This window comes from Mustela nivalis, assembly GCF_964662115.1.
Source record: "Mustela nivalis genome assembly, chromosome: 19".
NCBI lineage: Eukaryota > Metazoa > Chordata > Mammalia > Carnivora > Mustelidae > Mustela > Mustela nivalis.
The window spans coordinates 26735812-26756806 of record NC_139038.1 but is presented as its reverse complement, the minus strand read 5'-3'; the positions used below and the strand labels follow the sequence as shown (position 1 = coordinate 26756806).

Below are 20995 nucleotides of genomic sequence, written 5' to 3'. Positions count from 1 at the left end.
AAGCTGTGAGTATTTGGATAATGTGTTTAGAACATTCAGCATCTAGTAGATTTTTAGTAAATGTAAGCAGTTAAGGTTGCTCTGCATATCCATACACTAGACTTTGAATTACAAAGGAAAGGAACTATGTCCTGTTTCAAGGATTATTTATTTATTTGACAGAGAGAGAGAGCACAAGCAGCCAGAGTGGCAGGCAGAGGGAGAGAAGCAGGCTCCCAGCCGAGCAAGGAGCCCAATGCAGGACTCAATGCCAGACCCCGAGATCATGACCTGAGCCGAAGGTGGCCACTTAACCGACTGAGCCACCCAGGTGTCCCCTATGTCCTGTTAATATGTGTATCCCCAACATCTGTCTCATCTGTACTATATGCATTTGTTGAATGAGTAATCAACGAAGTAATGTCGGAGCTATTTCCCTCCATTTTACAGATGAAGAAATGAAACTCCCAAGAGGTTAGCAGGTTATCTAACAGGACAATCACCACGTGGAGGAGAAGGGATTTGAATTTGATTTCTAGAGGACTCCAAAGACCATGTTCAGACCTCTGAAACATCAAATTTGGTTCTTCTAGATTTGGGTGACAATTAGAATTTAGCATCTTAATCTCATTCAACTCCACTTTCTTAAAGTGATGTTAATAAGAGTAACATTTCCCAAGCATCTGTGCACCAGGGACCAAGCTAGATGTTTTATAAACATTACCTTATTGAACTTGCAAGCAAGCAACAAGCCCTGGATTCCAATTCCAGCTTCTTGAATAACAAGCTGATTTTTAAAATTCTCTTCCACACCTGCGTTTGCTTTAGCCAGAGATGTGGGCTCAACATGGGATGAATCTCTGAGATGAAGGATTGCTAGCAGACTTGTTACAAGAGCTCAGGCAGACAGACGCGGAAAGGCAGACACTGAATCAGAATCAACATATACGTGAGGGTCTCCTTGAGATGGGATGGTTTCTCCCTCTCATATCCCACTAGGACATGGCTGATCTCCATTTACATGCCGGGTGATGGGTATTTCCTGAGGCAGAATAATTTATTTAAACCATCAGGTGCACAAATCAGATTTCAGTTACCATGAAAAGTACATTTGATATCCATTTCTGTAGAAAAGTCAGAGAGCACAAGCCTTGATTAACAATTCTCTCACCTGCACCGCTGTTGTTATTTGAAAAAGTCCCAAGGAGACTGTGGCGGTTTTCCTTGATAGGAAGAAAGTCCTTGTCAAGTGCCGAGCTGCTCGGAGAGGACTCTAATTCAGGATAACTAAACTGCTTTGCACTGGCAATTCAGAAAGATAATTACCGGACATTGATTTACTCTGCTTCCTTATTAAAACAACTCTGGTTTTCGTGCTGGGTAGAAATGTACCCAACTAAAACTCTTGATTTTCCAGATTCCCTTGAAGCCAGGAGACATGCCTCATGCCCTATGATACAGATACAGCGGAGGAGGTCAAAAATAGTTTGCTGGGTAGAGCTTCCAGGAAAATTTCTTTCTTGATAAAAGGGGGAAGATGTCCCTTTACTTATTACTCTTACTGCTTCTCTGACTGTGGACACACACACACACACACACACACACACACACACACATTTCCTGCTTGATGTTACTTATATCGTGGCTATGGGGCCTGGGAGCAGAGCAGACCATGAAGGAAAGCTAAGATAGCTAGCTGCGGGGAAGCTTGAGAACTTGTGATCATTGAACCAAGTCAGGAGCCTTCTTGTTATATGAAAGGAGGGACCTATTTGTTAATTGGCTATTGTACTACTTGTGGCTGAGAGCATTCCCATATGAATTATATGGCTTTACTGAGGCATGTCTTACAAGGCCTACCACTTAGAGGAGCCTTTCCTGGTTCCCAAATCACTAGGGTGTGTAAACTCGAGTAGGAGTAGGTGTTGAGGAGAACCCGGATCACCTGGCCCTCATTTCCTGCCCTGGCCTGAGTTTTATTTTGGGGTCTTTGAATGAACCTGAGTCTAAGGCGAGATTCAAGCTCTCTTCCTCCCTACATTATGCATCAGGGAGCTGAAAGGTCAGTGGGGCACAGACGGGGCCCGTGAAGGAGAGCTCTGACAGTGTCTGGTATGGATAGAAAGCTTGGAGATACTTATCACCCTTTTAAGATATGTGACTTTCCCAGAGGGAAGGCACTTGGCTTTTTATTTGAGCTCTGAGGGTGACGGATCCAGAAACCAAGCAGTATGGTGGAATGTAGGCATAAGTAAACCTGATCATCTCTGAGGTGGATTCATCACCATAATCTTTGAAGAGTATGTGGAAGTTATTCCTTGCTCATATATCACAGTCCTTGCTTAGTATCGGAAGTTGGGTTTATGGAGGTACCTAAGCCAGTGAGAACCAGTATGTTAATTGGAGAACTTTAAAGGATAACAAATGATGAAATGTGTCTGCTCTACACCACTGACTCTTAAATAGATCTGGTACATCTGTGCAAGGAGCTTTGGACCATTTGGAAGCCCTTTGGACCATTTGTAGAACCACCAAATACAGTTGTCTAGTTTGTGCACTGTGCAAAGCCAAGTGGTTCCAGTTGCATAAAATGATCATATGTGACAGCCCCCTGGGAAGTGCCTGGTGATTTTAACTATCTGTGATGCTTATCGCATCTTCTCTGGAAGCCACCCTCATTGCCTTGCTTTTTTCCTCTACTCCTATTTATTCATTCATCTTCTAATTCACAAATAATTTTTTGAGCCCCTGCTCTCTTCCAGACCCCTTGCTAGAGACTGAGAAAATGATGGTGAGAAACAAGCAGATGGGTCCTATTCTTATAGAGTTTATGCCTAACCAAGAAGATAAATATTAATTAGTTACAGAAATAAATGTAAATTTGCAGATGTGATTAGCACAGAAAGGAGAGGTATTTCATCCTAGGAAAACTTAAAATGTAGTTTTCAGCTGGTTTTAAAAACCCAGGGATCACTTGAGCCACAGTTTGAAAGACTAATGGAAGTTACTGGGGCAAAGAGAAGGAAAAGGTGAAGGAACAATAATAGCATGTTCACAGTTCTGTGGTGGGAAGAGGTTTGCTGAGTACCAGGGACTGAGAGAAAGCCAGTGTCACCAGTGTGGTGTTGGAGAGGCTCACTCTAAACTTAATGCAGCCATCTGGTTTTGAAAACCTTTTTGGGCCTACTTACTGCCAACTACCGTGGTGACGCCTCCATCTTACCTCCTTCACCTCACCCTCATCAGAGCCCCCATCGTCCAGCTCAGTCAAGTGACCCCAGAGGATGGGGCCTCACCTCTCACCTGCCCTTGAGATTCACAGGATGAGAAGCTGGGATGTAGCCACAGCTCTCTTCTACTCCCCGTTATCCAAAGAACCCAGGGCTCTCCAAGCAAAATATTACTCCTGCAGATGGGACCAGATGGACCGTCCAGATACTCTCCATTTGCCATCTCAAGTAAAACACTAAGATGCTACGAAAATAAGCCTGGCTTTTCCACTCTTGCTCCGTATCTCAGCACGCGGACCTCAAATTACTTCCATTGCCAATCCTTTCAGAAAATGAACAGTTGAAAGAGCCAGGAGGGAAAGGAGGTGGGAAAAAAGAACACATGGGCTCTTTCTTAAGAAATCAGAAGGGCAGTGGGCGGAGGAAAGGCCTATGTTCGTTCCATCCTCTTGGCATGGCGGTCAAGAGCCTGGGCTTTGCTGGAACCAGGTGCTCATCCCAGCTGTGCTACTTTCTCTCCATGTGATTCTGGGCACAGCCTTCTACTGCTCTGAGTGTGTTTCCTTGACTCCTAAAAAAAAGGATAACTATACTTACATTCGAGAGTTGCTTTGAAGATGAACTTAGATAACACATACAGCACTTGGGCATGCGGTAGGTACATTGTCAGTGATCGTCGCTGTTCTTACTTTACCATTAACAAGTATAAGGAACAAAAAGGTAGACTTGCACTTACCAGAGCAGAAATTATAAAAAAAAAAAAAAATTTGCTGGAGCTCATTAAAGATGATATAACAATCTTCTGGGACTGTCAGCATTTTGGATTTCAGACGTTGAAATATCAACAGGATGACCATCTGTCAGGGGTGTTGTAGAGATTTCTACTTTGAGCGTCCTTCTGTGAGGGATGGTAGAGGACGGGCATTTTATTAAATCATTAGGGATTCTCCTTAGCTACCAGATGCTCTGAAGTTTTACTACTGTTCCAAGAGTTTACTCACACACTGATCTTTGGAGATAGGTAGGCGTCATTTCTTCTGTCTGTCTTATGAGATAAACCTGAAAGTTCCAGATGATAGCATTTCTTGGGCTGGGGGAAGATCCTCTGACTTTTTAATCTGATGTTGTTTCAAACCTCTGTTGATGGGGATGATGTCCGGTCAAAAAGTCAGCTCTTCTTATGCCTAGAACGTGCTCCCATTATCTCAGTGTCACTGGGAGGGCCTGAGCTCTTCTGGCAGACAGATCTGGGTTTGAGACCCTCTGTGCTGGCTGTGTGACCTTGAGTACATTGTTTAGTGTCTCTGATCCCTATTTCCTCATTTATTAGAAAATGATATCTGTACATGAGTACTGTGGTTCGGGGAAGGTTTAGAGGTAATGTCTACATAGCACCTAGCATAATATCTGACATAGCGTTTGGACGTTTAGACCCGGAAACTGGAAATTGTAACAGTAAACCCAATAATAATAATTCCTACTACTGTTACTGCTACTCCTTATTCAGTTTATTTTTTAAGCTATAAAAAGAGCTGCTCTGTTTGAAACAGGCAGCCACAGAGAAAGAATATCCTCCACCGAGTCGGGGAAGGAATGCCGTGGAGAGATGCGAAAGACTTGATCTGCAGAAGTTGTGGGTTGTGTGAGTGTGTGTGTGTGTGTGTGTGTGTGTGTGTTTATAAAAGTGGCAGCCCTAAAAAGAAGTTACAAGAGTAGCTACCAGGGGAGAAACTGATCACAAAGCCAAGTGTAAGCAAGAATTATGCTTTCCTTCTGTGCTGCGGCAGTGTGCACTCTCTAGGGGCTGGTTTTCATTTGTAATCTGAGTAACTCAGTCGAGCTGCAGACAGCCAACCTTGCATTGATTGGGAACTCTGCAGGGGAGCTCAGGCACCAGCATACCCAGGGACCGTAGTTTCGCTTATTAGTTATCACTCTCCATAGTAAGAGTGTGTGTGTGTGTGTGTGTGTGTGTGCGCGTGCGCGCGCACTAGCATCACACTAAGACCATTATTTTACATCTTTTTGGGACCTAGTGGAGAGAACTGCTGATCCGAGCTCTGTCCAAATGTGACTTCTAGCAGCAGAAGGCCACGTCCAAAGGGTGACCCCAGTCCTCTGTTAAAGTGCCTGCTTGAGAAAGCTCAGTGCTGCGGAGGGATTTACTGTTTGTCCCTAGCCAACACCTGACATAGGTCCCTGACCTTTCTTCCTTAGGCAATCTACCAAAAAGGTCTTATAATTGCGAATATATATCTCTTAAAATTCAAGTGTTTTCCTTAAGGACCTGAGAGCCTTTCATTTTGAATGCAGTGATCAGAAGGATAGGACTTCTGTCTCCCAGTGTCTGCAGGAGAGAAACCTGACCTTGATGACTGCCAGCCAGCAGACACAGCCCTTTGCATTTACCTGACCAGCCCTTTGTAAATTTCCTCTTCTCTGACTCAGCTGAGCCCCCCCACTTTCCTCCCACTCACCTTCCCTTTAAAACGCCCAAATCATCTCTGCACAAATGGAGCAGAGTCCCGCTTTTCCCCCTGCTATCAGTAGTTATCAAATAATATAGAAAATTAAATCTGTTTTCACCACTTCAATTAATGTCCAGTTGTGTCTATCCGGGCCTTGGAAAGGCTCTCATAGGGCAGGATGGATGCATTTCTCTGATGTCTGGTCGCCGGCAGAGGGTTAAGGGAGGTTTCTCTTCTTTCTTTCCTTCCTCCCAAACGAGAGACTGCCCCATCCCCTTGTTACAGCGCCTGGATATTAAGACAATGGGCATAAAATGGGAATGATAACCATACCTGCTTAACGAAGCTGTCTTGAGGATTAGTTAAGTTAATAGAGCTAATTGACCTGGAGAAACAGCATTTCAGACTCCTCACTGTTCCCTTGGAGGCACTATGGATTCCAGTAGTCTCCTAGAAGTCTTACAGCTCTCAGGCCATCCTCTGGGGATGTTAGGGAATGTTCTTCGGGGAAGACGAGAGACACAGTGCAGTTATTTTATTGAGTACTTAAATATATGCCAGGTAGGGCAGGACACTGTACTTCCTTTACCTTGGGCAGGTCTTCAACAGAACTCCTGTTTATAAAGTAAGGGGTTGAAGTGTTGGCAGTTTGGCCACAAGAATGTATCTCTTCTCCCTCCTTAAATTTCACTGGAGAGGTAGCAAAAAAGGAAGGGAGGGAGGGAAGAAGGTATTATCTTACAAAGACAAAGAGCACAGGAGAGGAGAGCAGACCATGAGAGATTTAGGTGGATTCTGGGAAGTGGAAAGCAGAAGAGTTGATGAGAGACATCGACAAGAAGAGGTGCGAGCAGAGCAGGCTTTCCGAGACCCAGGCTCGGGAAGGTGGGAATGAGTTGGGATTTAGAAGCTTTATATGGATCTTTGACTCTCCACAGAAGTGGGATTTTTGTATTAATCCAGGAGACACGCCCAGGACTCTTGGGCTCAACAAAGACAGCGGACAGTTGAAAAGAGAAGTGAGTCAACCCTAAGGTCCCTCAGCTTCCTTCTCCTCACCCAGAGGCTATCTGGAGAAAGTGACAGGTCGATGAGGAAAGATATCAAGGTACTAAAATATTGTGGTTCTCAAATGAATAGGCTGACTCCCTGCCTTCTCGTCCTACACAGAATTTCGTCAGGCAGCTCCCTGCCCTCACATGCATGGAACTCACAACGGCTTCCTAGAGCCTTGATCTTCAATCTGACCACCACCTCTGTGCAGGAAAGGTCCAGTCTGAAAGAGGAAGACCCAAATATGCGAGAAACAAGGCAAGCACAAGAGAAATCTGCAGTATTTCAATATGTGGAGGTAAGTATTAGAAGAATCAGCTCAGGCAGTGGAGAGTGGCTCCCTGGGGAGCAGGTTCAGGAAGAAGGAGGGGTGAAACTGCGGATTTTCATTCTAAGACTTTCAGTACTCTTTGATTTTTTTTCAATGTGTATATTTGGCAAATATAAAATTTAATTTTAGGATAATAATCTTACAAAGAAGAAATGTTACCATTGAACAGAGGAGTAAACTGAGCCTCAGAGGGTAAGGTGACGTGCCCAGGTAAATCAGAGAAGCAGATTCGAGCCCACAAGTGTCCATCTTAGCACAACAGGATGTTTCTGTTTCTCAGGAGCAGTTCCTTGCTTGCTACATAAAAATCAGTTAAAGAAAACCAGCCTCTGACAGATAATATTCCCCTTATGAGCCTCCTATGAGGTCAGTTAGAGGGAGCCGGGTGTGCAGTAAACCCTTCGAGTCCCTCATTAAGGCAATGAGACTGGGGGCCGTGGGCTACTCCCTGCATGATTCCAGGCACGATGTGGCCAAGACGGTTATTGCTGCAACTCAATATGGTGGCCCCCGAGGACTGCCCCGGAAGACAGCAAGGAATGAGAAACCCACGGCCTTAAAATACATTATTGATGTCTGACTGCCCTGGGAACTGGGGAGTTTGAAGGCATTCTTTTAGAGTTTGTTTGCTGTTTCTTCCTTTTCTTTCTTTCTTTTTTTAAAAAAATCTCTTTCCCTTTAAAATAAATAAATAAATAAAATGGGTTCCATGCCAGAAATCCAAATCTCTATAAGCATTACATTGTTTCAAGCATTTAGCAGGAGTTTCTGTAGTTTGGGCTGCCCCGAGAAATGCCAACTGCTTATTTTCTGTGCTGCCATTAAAGTCAGCCATGCAGGGCTGCTCTGGGATGCAGCTCTATGTTTATAAATACAGACAAATTAAGAGGGAGAAAGATCGGAGAACTCAAGTACAGTTGGGACTGATATCGGGGAATCTGAGGATTGGAGGCTTCCATTATCTCTTTTCATGGAAATCACCCTTAGCCAGGCCAATTTGGAACACTGGAAGTTCTTTTTTCAAAGGCCATGTCCTCTCAGAGGCCTCCTCTGACTGCTCACCTACCCAACAACCACGAGATAGCTTAGGTGGTTAGCTCTCGGCTTCTGTGGAAGCCCCCTCTAACTGTTAGCACTAACTGTGTTTAAATCGAATCGTTGGCTTATTTTACCAGCTTCCTTACCTGATCATGTTTGCAAGGGGAGGGACTGTGCCTTTCTTGTGACATAGAATCGCTCATCACCTGGCAGGTTACCTTGGCACACAGTGGCCTTAATAATATTTCGTGATAGGCCAAAGGAATGGAATGTTGTAACTCAACACTACATTCTCCCAAGAGATTTTTTTTTTTTTTTCATTTTTCTGAGTGGTAGGGTCCACCTTCCCATCCTGACTTAGAATAGCTGAAACGTGACATTCACGCAGACCACAGTCTTTTTGCTGTCATTAAAAAAGCAATCCTAGACAATGTACGTGCGTAAAGCATGCAGAATCTAACACATGTTAGAATGACTGACACAGTCGCAATCTGGAGAACAGTCACCACTCCCTGAGTTGATGCCACTGAACCTTTTTTCTGAATGGATCTTATGTGTGTGTGTGTGTGTGTGTGTGTGTGTGTGTGAGACAGTATCCAATCTCTCAGCTTTCCAAATCTTAAAATTGATCATGAAGTTTCTCTGCCCTGCCTGACTTAATTCTGCATTAAGGTGAGTGTACCAGGACCTCTGTGTTGATATGTTTTTGATCCTGTCCGTTTTCACCAGCCTCAGGTTTCAGCCATTGAGAAGGGAGCTTAATTGTTCTTGTTGACTACCATCTTGTCCCTCTCCTCTTCTCTGTTTTTCCTAAAATAACTAGAACACTCAGTTGTTAAAGCATACAAGTCACAGTGGAGTTTAGCCTAGGCAAAAGGTTGTGAAGCTAACTTTTTCATAGCTGAGATGCCAAAGAAACTAAATAGTGCCCTAACATGGTTGAGGAGAGGAATGGCTGGCTTTCCAGATTGTTGTGAGCCTCCCACAGCTCCTCGTGGCTGCAGTGAGACCAGGACATAAGAACTGGAAGATGTTTTGGTGGATGTACGTTCCGACCACCTCATTTTATAGTTCAAAGGCTCGCAGACGGGAAGTGAGTCACCCCTAAGTCAAGCAAGTCTCTTTCAGCAATTGGAGAACTAATTTGGGAATGGGAATAATATTTAAAAATATGAATTACTTGTTTTCATCTTCTACCACAAGAATTGTGTTCCCAGAATGCTATTGTACCAATAAAGCCCCAGGGAAAATGAGAAAAAAACCCTTTTTTAACCTCAGAAAAGAATAGGATAAAATTTAAGTGAAATTCTCATAAGACAGGAAGGGTAGAAATCCCTCCTTTTTCTTCTGGCTCAGAATGGGTTCAGCTTACTAAGAGAGGCTATTGGGAGACACATGGATCCTTCCCTTCTCTTTCAGGATCAGGCGTGGAGATAGGTTGGGATTTGCGGACTTGACTCCTTCCAAGCTGCCCCTATATTAAAATGGAGACTTCGATATCAAGGTGATAGATAGGTCCATAACAAGATTGCGAGGAAGAGGGGGAGAGACAGACACATAGAGACTCAAATGCCATTCCCAAGTGCTACTGGAGTCCCATGTCGTATAATGAACCAAGAAATTTCCCTGTACATCAAGATGAAAGAGGAAGAGGGTAGATAAGAGTTTCTTATCTAGGAAGCTTCCAGGGTGAGGAAATGACCGTGCTACCAGGGGCCACTGTGTAGGGTTCCTGGAGCTTGGGACCACGCTGAAATCAAGTATATCCAGCCCAGTATGGTCGAGTCAGAATCTGGGTTCTGAAGAAATGAGAAGACAGTTTCCCGAATTCAGCAGCCCCAGACTTCTCTGTCAGGTCCTGATCGGTGATTGGTGACCAGTGACCAACCGGGCACAGTGCAGGGGAGCAGAAATACAGAGGCACCCAGGGTCATCTTCTTCCCTCTCCCTAGTGCCCAGAATCTCTCAGGAATGATCGGGACGAGAGGAAGGAAATTGGGAAGATCACATTATCCTTTAAAAAAAAAAAGGAAGTTAGTTAGTTTGAGTTTCCTATAATAATTGTTTACATTATTTTTTTAAAGATTTTTTATTTATTTATTTGACAGAGAGAGAGAGATCACAAGTAGATAGAGAGGCAGGCAGAGAGAGAGGGAAGCAGGCTCCCTGCTGAGCAGAGAGTCCTATGTGGGACTCGATCCCAGGACCCCGAGATCATGACCTGAGCTGAAGGCAGCGGCTTAACCCACTGAGCCACCCAGGTGCCCAATAGTTGTTTACATTATTGAATAGGGCCAAGCTTACTGTGTTTTGGACTAAATTTAGCCCCCTACTTCCATTTACCTACTGATCTACCAAAGGAAGGTGGGAATTCCTAAAGAATGTGAGACTAGTCATAGAAGATAAGTAAGGTACACTTTTCTTTACATACCTCAATGTCATGGGAGCACATTTGCAACCCAGTTACAAGTTTTCTGTGCTATTGCTCAGCTTTCTCTCTGCTTTAATTCAGTCTGGTGCCAAAGGCAGGTCTTAACTCAAAGACTTGACTTACTGGTGAGCCTTACTGGTGAGCCATGGGTATCTTATGGTGTTTGGAAAAGGAGAAAAGTAGAAAAGGGTCACTGATTCAGCCTTTTTGTGAGTGGTGCACTCTTTCTCTTCCATGAGTAGTGGGCACTATGGGCAGTTCAGCAAAGCCTTTGCTTCCTAGTTGAAGGACAAGTTCACGTTTCCTTACAATGATATCACTCAATGTCACTGCCATAGCAGAATGACAGCATTGTTCTTCAGTTAGAGGGGGATTTAAAGATTATTTAACCAAACCCCTTTGTCTCATAGGTGGGAAAAGAAAGCAAGGCTTTGTGAGATAAGGTCATTTGCCCATGATCACAAAGAAAGTTAGTGGCAGAAGCAAGGCCAGAACTCATGTGTCCTAAGTCCTAGTGTTCTAGACCAGTCTGCCCTATACTTTGCAACCTTCCCTGTACTTAAGAGATCTTACCAAAAGAAAAAAAACCATCTGGTACACACATATGGAAGCATTTGCCACTGATGGACAAGAGGCTGAACTTGGATGGTTTTGGGGAAATTTGGAACTGTCTGACCTCTGAGGCTCAGTTCTATACACTTTTCCCTTGAGCTCAGGCACATCCAAAACTTGATGGGAGGAAGAAGTAGCACAGTCACTGGAACTTGCAAAATTCCAAGAAAATAGTGACATGTGGATGGCAGGAATCGCAGTGTTCTCTTTCTTCTCGAACGGAATCCACAGGATGCCAAAAAGACAAATGCATTTTTTTCTCCTCCAAATTATTCCTCCTACAAATGCTAAGTATCTCCATCTGGGAGACATTTAACATTTCAAGCAGCTCTTGCTGATCTGTGGGAGGAGTAGCCACGTATCAACCGCCTCCCCAGAATAACTCCCCTTATTGCTGCAGGAGCTGCCAAGATCCAGCCCAGACAGGAGAGAAACAGTGTGTCTGGGAGGCCCCAAGTTAGACAGCAAGAACAACCGAACCCCTCATCTGAGACCGTCCACGCCTCTGTCTTCAGAGGTGTGTTTCGATGAGGCAGAGTGCAAATGTCATTGCCTCACTCTCCTGGAAGGATGGGATTCCAGAAAGAATTTCATCCGTGACGTTCCCCCAGATGACAGTCTCATGTTTCTTCTGACACCTTAAGTTCATTCAGATACTTACAGGAAATCACATCCATTTCCTGATAGGCTGAGTGAAAACACGACTCATAAAAGATGGCAGTGATGGGAATATCTGAGTTCTGAGTAAGATCCAAGAACTTGTCTTCACCACTACCCCTTCTGCTCTGCTTCAATTTGCCAAGTCCAGCCATGGGGGAATGAACACCAGACTAACATCTCCAGGCCACTAATCCTGCACTTATCCATTTGCCCACTCTCTGTTTGTTATCTACAGTGCGGTGGTAGCTAAGAGGGAGCCAAGCGTGGAGGAGACGCATGGGTTCTATCATCACAGGGTGCATCCGTTAATGGGGAAGGTGTGTAAAATGTGCCCACACTGGGACGCTTGGCTGGCTCAGTCAGTTAAGTGTCCAGCTCTTGATTTCAGCTCAGGTTGTGATCGCAGGGTCATGAGATCAAGCCCTGTGTTGGGCTCTGTGCTGGACATGGAACCTGCTTAAGATTCTCTCTGTCACTCTCCCCCTCCCAACTCACCCATGTGCAAGTGCATGCACTCACTCTCTCAAAATAAACAAAATAAAATATATCCACAGGTTCCTTTATCAGGAAGTCCTGATAAAGGATTGTAGGCACTGGAAGAAGTCATTGCTAGCTGGAAGCCAGGGAGTCTTTATGGCGTCCGTGGCGTTTGTCCTAAGACCTTTAAGGAAGATTAGAATTTAAATGTGTAGAAATTGGTTGAGTAAAGGACATCTCAGGTGCATAGAACAGTTTGAACAAAGGCAGCTCAGGTCATAAAGATGTCCTAAGCTGGATTTCATTTACTCCTTCCTGCCTTCCTTCATTCAGTGGAAGTGTCATATCCTCAGCCCGGAGTACGCCCAGAGTCAGAGAGCTAGGACCCGGGCATATTAAGATGCATAAAACATGACAAGAGTTGGACCTAGTGGGTGAATCAGAGAAGGTGAGGAGAAAGTGCAGTGTAGGACAGCAAGAGCAAAAAGCGAAAGACCACAGGAGATTGGAAGAACAGAGGCGGGCACTTGCCTCCGGCGGGAAAGGCCAGGAAAGACTTCCTCCTGGGGAGGGAAGCAGAACCAAACACCAAAGATGGAAGGAGAAGTACGTTTCAAGGAGCCCTTGGCTCGGGCACAAGCTCTGCAGTCAGACTAGGGGGCAGCATGCCAGGTGGGTAGGTGGCGAGAGAGTGGAACCTGACCAAGGTGTTTGCATTTTCTTAGCACAGGAGTTCCTCCATCCATTCCTCTATTTATGCCAGTGCCGTGGAAACAGCAAGGTTGTTGATTCACACCACTGCCGGGAGTCCCGCTGGCAGCCAGTGACAGGTGCGAAGGTCTAGTTCTGCAAACATGCAAAGCTACAGTCTACCCCCTTGTTTGTCGGTATTCCCTTCCCATTTTATGCTGTTGGTTCTCTTTCCTCCATGTGTGGTTCTCAGTCACCAGTGACTTCATTGAGAACAGGAAGGAAGCCCTCGGAGCAGCCAGCACAGGGCTGAGCCACATAGTAGATGTTCAGTGTGTACCTGATGGCATACTGGGCTTGGGGCGTGCATGTGTGTGTGTGTGCGCGTGTGTCGCTGAGGGCGTGCTACGTGTGTGAGTCTCTGTGGGCTGAAATTCAGGCTGGTTCTTATACTTGACAGATTAAAATATTTCTCCAGCTTTTATCATCATTGCTGATGCTTTCTTTATATATGCGATTCTTTCTTCTCTCCTGTAGGAATGATACTTTATTGTCCAGGAAGATAATCTTCTGAAAGAGAGACATTTTCAGGCATGTGTTTATATGTGGTCCACATCAGTGACTGGCCACCTGAACACCTGACCTGTCACCAGATGGTTTAAAAAAAAACTATATATATATACATATGTATATATGTATGTATGTATGTATGTATCTCTCTTTTAAGTTGTGGGGGAATTGTGGTATTTGGTAAGTCCCTGTGTATCATTTAAAGGAGAGAAAGTATGACTTTGTACTAAATGATTAAAAGTATTCTTGAGTATTAAAGAGAAAGAAAAGTTAAAAATAAGGCATCTGGTGTTGCTGTTAATATGATGCTATATCTTTGTTTTCTTCTCTGGATGTGGATGTCAATGTGTGCTTTCGAAAACTAGGATTGGATGCTTAGATACTGACTTCCAGGATGCATTTTAAAATGATATAAATAGCATGTAGAATTTAAATCCAATTATGTGAACATAATTTTTAGAAACTGCATAGTCTGACAACCCAAGTCTTGGGGGGAGAATGGGCATTTATCCAAATATGCCACAAATAAATACGGAATTTCTGCTTTGGTAAGCTGCAAAGGAGATGCTCTTAGGAAAGAGTAGATGGTAGGGGATTTGACCTGGAGATCAGGCAAAGCTTCCACAAGAGGCTGAGGAATGTTTCAAATCTAAATGATAATTCCAAGCTATCACCAGGCAGGGATGGGACAGAGATGGCCCAAGAAGGGATTCTGCGCCAAATCCCGCCAAAGGGTCTTCCCAACAGAAGACCCTTTGGGGGATTTCTGTTTTCTACCTGATTTTCACTACTATTTGTAGGTCTTTACATTGCTTCTGGCCATCTTATTGAACTTTTTGGACTTCTGATTATTTTCCAGTTGATTTGACTGTGTTTTCTAGAGCTACGGTCTTATCACTTGTGACTAGGCCTGATAGCAGTGGTGATTTCAACCTTTGCCATGTGTCAGGCCCCATGCTAAGGGCTCTGTCTGTGACTGCTTGTGGAATCCTCACTGTCCTTTATGGGGCGGGTTCACTGCTCTCAGACACAGGAAACCAACGGTCATACTAGCCAAGTATTTACCACAGTTGCTAGTAAACAATGCAGCTGGGATCCAGACCCAAGTCTAACCCCAGTGTGTGTGTGTGTGGGTGTGCGCGCGCGTGCACGTGCATGTGTGCAATCTGGCATTAAGCCAACCTTTTAAAAAAATTTTAACCTTTTTAAACATTTATATTTGATTCTGTACCCTTATACAAAAAGTCAAAGCATTCAGGAATTTCTATTTTATTAAATAGGGAATTATATTTTTGTTGTGGAAAGAATGCATAACCTGAGAGCTACCTTCTTAACAAATTTCTAAGTGTCCAATACCATGCTGTTATCTGTAGGCACCCTGTGGTCCTGCAGATCTCCAGAACACATTCACCTCGTGAAACTGAAGCTCTAGGAGTTGAATAGCAGCTTGCTGTTCCCTCCTCCCCACAGCCCCTGGCAGTCCCCATTCTGCTCTCCCTCTTTATGAGTGGGACTCTTTCAGATGCCTCATATGAGTGGAACCGTGCAGTGTTTGGCCTTCTGTGCCTGGCTTATTTTGCTTACCATGACCTCAATGTTCATGCATGTTGTTGCATGTGACAGGATTTCCTTTTTTCCTTTTTTTTTAAGGCTGAATAATATTCTGTTTTATATATATATATATATATATATATATATATATATATATATATATATAATTTTCTTCATCTGTTTGTTAGCTCTTGGACATTTAGATTGTTTCCATATCTTGGCTTTTGTGAATTCTGCTGTAATGACATGACAGTGCGTAGATCTCTTTGAGATCCTGATTTCGGTTCTTTTGGATAAACACTCAGAAGTTGGATTGCTGGATCATAGGTAATTCTGCCTGTAATTTTTTTGAGAAACCTCTGTTTTCCACGGTGGTTGCACCAATTTACATTCCCAGCAGTGTGCACCAGCTTAGGGTTTCTTCACATCCTGGCCAACACTTGTCTTTTGTCTCTTCGGTAATAGCCATCTAACAGATAAGATGTGATGGTTCATTGTCATTTTGATACATAACCTAATATTTTGGGTTTTTCACTTGTCTTTTTAAATATCTAAAGCATTGAAAAGCAGGGACCTTTGGTTTTTGTTTTTGTTTTTTAAAACTTATTATTTGGGGGCACCTGGGTGGCTCAGTCATTTAAGGGGCAGCCTTCAGCTTGGGTTGTGGTCCTGGGGTTCTGGGATCGAGCCCCCCCACCCTGTGTGGGGCTCCCTGCTCAGCGGGGAGCCCGCTTCTCCCTCTGTCTGCTGCTCCCCTTGCTTGTGCCCTCTATCCAGTAAATAAATAAATTAATTAAATGTATTATTTTTTTATTTTTTAAAAATATTTAATTTATTTAAGAGAGAAAGAACATAAGCAGAGGGAGATAGAGAAGCAGGGAGCCCACTGCAGGGGAAGTGATGCTCCATCGAGGGACCCTAAGATCATGACCTGAGCCAAAGGCAGATGCTTAACCGACTGAGCCTCCAAGGGGCCCCGGGACCTCTGTTTTGCCAGGACTTCAGTGGGAGTGTTTCTGGGTCTCGTAGGTGGGTAAAGCATCAGCTGTTGAGATGTGAGAGCCGTTCTTTACAAGATTAGCAAAGTAGTTCTTTATTCCAAGATGAGTCAGTCAGAGATGAATACACAATTTTGTCAAAAACCTTGAGGTATTTGATTATGGTCTTTCCTCTTTGACCCACTGGGTGTGATGAATTACGTTAATAGAGTTTTGAATATTAAATAACTCCTAATAGTAAATCATCCTTGGTTTCCTGGAGTAAAACCTACTGGGTCATGGTAAATTATCCTTCCGAAGCTCAGCTGAGTTGCCCTTGCTGGTATTTTATTTAGCGTGTTTATATCTATATCAATAAGGAAGATCGGACTGGAGCGTCCTCTTTCTTCGGCTGCAGTTATTGGGTCTGAGCAGACTCATGCCAGCCCTTATGCCAGCACCACTAAAGAAATTAGGACACATTTTCTCTTCTTATTTCTTCCTAACCTAACATGGGACTTACTTATTATTAAAATGTTGAAATACTTAACACTTAAAATAACTTGGGCCAAGTATCTTCCACAGAGGTGATTTTTATATGACTTACTCCAATTTCTATCAAAGTTATACTTGCATTTCTGAGCCTTTTTTTTATCGTTTATATTTTCCCGGAAGACTTGTCAATATCACTAAAAATTTCAAATTTATTTGGTATACAATTATGTATTTATTTTACATTGCATTATCTTCTAATTTATTGATTTGTAGTTTTTTAAATCTATTAATTCTCCCTTGTGTTGTGAGGCCAACAAAGCACGGGTCAGGAGTGAGTCGTGGGTAGGGCGGCAGGATTTTTTTTTTTTTTTTTTAGATTTTTTTTATTTATTTGACAGAGAGAGATCACAAGTAGGCAGAGAGGCAGGCAGAGAGAGAGGAGGAAGCAGGCTCCCTGCTGAGCAGAGAGCCCGATGCGGGCCCCATCCCAGGACCCTGAGATCATGACCTGAGCCGAAGGCAGCGGCTTAACTCACTGAGCCACCCAGGCGCCCCAGGGCGGCAGGATTTTGATCCCTCCTCTGCTGCATGCTCTTCGGTTCATCAGTTCTCCTCAATTTCTTCATTTGTAAAATGAAGATAATAACAGTACCCTCCTTGTATCTTTGTTAATGAAACCACTGTCAGGCACAAAACTAACAGTATTTGCTATTATTCTGTTTTCTCATCTTTTTTTTTTTTAATTTTTTATTTATTTGACAGAGAGAGAGAAATCACAAATAGGCAGAGAGGCAGGCAGAGAGAGAGCAGGGGGAGGAAGCAGGCTCCCTGCAGAGCAGAGAACCCGACATGGGGCTCGATCCCAGGACCCTGGGATCATGACCTGAGCCGAAGGCAGAGGCTTTAACCCACTGAGCCACCCAGGCACCCCTCATATATATATTTTTTTTTAAGATTTTTTTTTTTTTTTGTCAGAGATAGAGGGAGAGAGAGCGAGTGAGCACAGGCAGACAGAGAGGCAGGCAGAGGCAGAGGGAGAAGCAGGCTCCCCGCCGAGCAAGGAGCCCGATGTGGGACTCGATCCCAGGCTGCTTGGATCATGACCTGAGCCGAAGGCAGCTGCTTAACCCACTGAGCCACCCAGGCGTCCCATCTCATCTTTTTTTTTTTTTAATATTTCTGTGGACAAAATAGCATTCAGGTTTATGTAGTCACCATACAGGTTATTTGTTTTCTTAAATTATTGAGTTTTTAAAAATCTCCCCTTCATGTCTTTCTTACACTTCTCTCCGTTTTCACTTGCTGCCTTTGAAAAAAAAGTTAATGTGCTTTCCTTTGTTCATTTCTTTTCATCATTTCTTGCTTAATAAAATTTCAGGCTAAACTCTTGGACCATCACATTTTTGTATTCTGTTTTCTCAGATAAGTTATTTCTAAATAATCTATAACCAGTGTTTTAATTTTCTCTTTAACCAACATGTTATTTAGGAAGGAGATTTTTAATTTGTAAAGGCTTGGACCTTTCTAGTTTTTGTTCCTTTATTTAGATTTTTTTAAAGAGTGTTTTTCATTATATATGCCCAGAAAACTGTGTTTTTTTTCTATATTTTGTATACTCTGCTGTGTTTTTTATATATGCTCAGAGAACGTGACCTAAATTACCACTTTTTGTTTTGAGTACGTGTGACTAAATATTATATAAATTTAGGAAATTGTATTAATTGATCTCTTGAAAGAAGTTTCATCATCTTCTTGGCATAATATTTAAAAGTCTGTTCAATCAATATCATATTATTGAGATCCCTTACATCCTTATTTATTTTGGTCCACTTAATCTGTCGAGAACTCTGAGTGTTAAAATCTCCCGGCACCAAAGTGTTTATATCATCTGCCCTTTGCATTGCTAGTAATTTAGCTCTAGGTATTTAACGATTTCAGTAAGTAAACATTTATGACTCTTGGTGTGCCTTGTGCATTGCGTATTTATCAGAGTAAAATAATCTGTTCTATTTTAAGATATTTTACTTGAATCCTACAGTGCCTGACATTCGTTTTGCAGTCCCTGGCTTAACTTTTGTTTGCAGTAGACAGGCACCTCTTTGCTTATTCTTTTGCATTTAACCCAAATAAGTGATTTTATTTTAGGTCTGGCCAATGTAAACAGAATAAGGCTGGATTCAAAGTTTTGACCCAATCTCAGAGTCTCTGACTTTTCATTAGGGAGCTTAAAAAATTTGCATTTGTTGTCATAACATGTTTGCTTGGGTTTATTTCTCTGATTTGTTTTCTAGTTTCCTCAGTTTTATTAACTGCTCCCGCATCCTCCCCCCAGCTTTTTTTTTTTTTTTTGAACTATAAGCGGCATAATAATGAAGTAGTTAAAAATGAGTCTAGATCAACCACCAGCTCTCTAATTAGCTGTGGGCTTTGTGTCTGGTAACCGAGAGTACAATTTCAGGTTTACAGATTACCTGGAGTGCATCCAGACAAGTGTGGTCCCAGTAAAAGTTGCAGCGTTTTGCTACATGAGGAACAGATGAGGAAATGAGATTGGGGGAAAAGTTGAAGTGGTGATTGCTCTGGGGAGAGAAGACAGAGAAAGCCAGGAGACAGAGACAGAGATTAGAGTGATTTTATAGAACTTCTGGATCAGAATTCTAAACAATATGTAGGTCTCGGGAAGTCAGAGCTATGGAAGAAATTCCAAGATTGGACTTTGTTCCCCCATGAAGTCACGAGTTCACAGTCATTAGAGATGTACAAGAAAAAAAAAAACTGGACAACATCAGAATGCACTTTAGCTGATGCATATTTTGAGCAGAGGCTGCAACTTGTTCAGATTGTTCAAAACCCTGAAGATCTTTAATTACTTGGAAAATCGTGACAAGATTCTAGTCTCTTAACTTTGTAGTCTTTTGAACTTCTTAGATGAGAGTTCTGATTTTGACTCTATAGAATAGCTTTCAAAACAAAGTTTTATGCCCAAACATCCCATATGGATGAGTGGTTTGTATGAAGATTTATCTCTGTACATATCTACACAGACAGGGTTCTTAACCCCAGCAAAATATTAGAATTGGCTGGGGTGCTTAAAGAACACCAATGTCTAGTTCTTATTCAGGGTGTTTTGATTTAACCTTTCTGGGTTAGAGCCCAGAGAGTGTTTTGTTTTTTGACACTTTCCTCAGGTGATTCTAATCTACAACCAAGTTAAGAAACATCGGGCATTGAGAAGGTTACCATGGAGTTCCCATTGGGCAAACATGGCAGACATTTTTACATTTCAGGCCACAGCCCCCTGTTTTGGTTGGGAATTTCTCACCTCTGTCTTTCTATCCATGCAGCTTTGGAGATATTGACCCGTGGATCTGGGTCGAACAGGACTCTCAGACTTCAGCCTCACGTTCCCTAGGACTTTGCAGGAGGCTTCCTTGTTTCAGCTGGATTTGAACCTGGAGAAGCTGGGAGCTCACCTGCATCCTAAGAATGAAGCTTGCACAGAGAAAGGTAGGGTTGCAATATGGACAGAAACTGAGCCTTGAGTTCTGTCACACTGTGGACATTTCACAGATTAGGAAACTGAGGCTAGGTGAGACTTGTTTACTTGTCCCAAATGTCGAGGAGATAGGGTTTAACTCCATGAAGGTCAGATTTCAAAAGGGAAGCAATTTCTGCTATAAGACCCCACCACAACAAGCAAACGTGGCATCTCCTCTAAGTGTGAGAAAGGACAAATGTGGAAACTAGCAGGTCTGAGTTTGAGTCCATCAAGGAGATATTTTGCTCTTTTGGCAATGCCTGTGTTTGATGGGATAAACACTCATACTTTTGTGTCTCAGGTAATTTACAGGTTTTGTCTGCTTGGTTTTTGCTCACTATCCACCGACAGAGTAATAACTCTTTCAAAAATGCTGATGAGTGTCTCTACAATTGTCCTTTCTTGGAGTTTTTCTTTGGGTATATTCTTGCTGGTTCCCCAGATACAAGTGCATAGCAGAGAGAGGGGAAGTTATGGAATGCACTGGAAAGATAGGGAAGAGAGGACAAGGAAACTATCAAATGTGGACCATGGTGTTTTAGGATGGTGTGTTTTATATTTTTTAGAAGAGCTTCCCTGAGCCATTCTAGCAGAGTCTAAGAAACCCTGGCAGATCTATTGGGCTGGGGGATCTAGGACATAGGAACAAGTTGTACTAAACCCTTACTGTGTAAGTGACAGGAATGGGATTTGATTTTCAAACACAGGTGCTTTGTTACACTCCACGCCTGCAAAGCACTTCTAACTCCATACTGTTCCGCTTTGCTGATAACCAGAGTCATTATGAATTTTAAGACGATGAGAGTTATCTTGAAGGTTATCAAGATTTTCTGTTCTTTGGGTGATGTTTATCAGGCTAACCTTGGAACTGCTCAGAAATGGCAGAGCTGTTCTC

At 43.0% G+C, this 20995-nt stretch overlaps 1 long non-coding RNA gene across 1 annotated transcript in view; it reads left to right on the top strand.

Annotated features, from left to right (window-relative positions):
- The window catches only part of LOC309855068, a 226200-nt gene extending 206131 nt beyond the window's left edge, over positions 1 to 20069 (top strand). Inside the window, exons 3-4 of the long non-coding RNA XR_014306597.1 lie at positions 6848 to 7028; positions 19907 to 20069. This is a non-coding gene — a long non-coding RNA (uncharacterized lncRNA). The remainder of the gene's footprint in view (positions 1 to 6847; positions 7029 to 19906) is intronic.
- Positions 20070 to 20995: the final 926 nt, after the last annotated feature.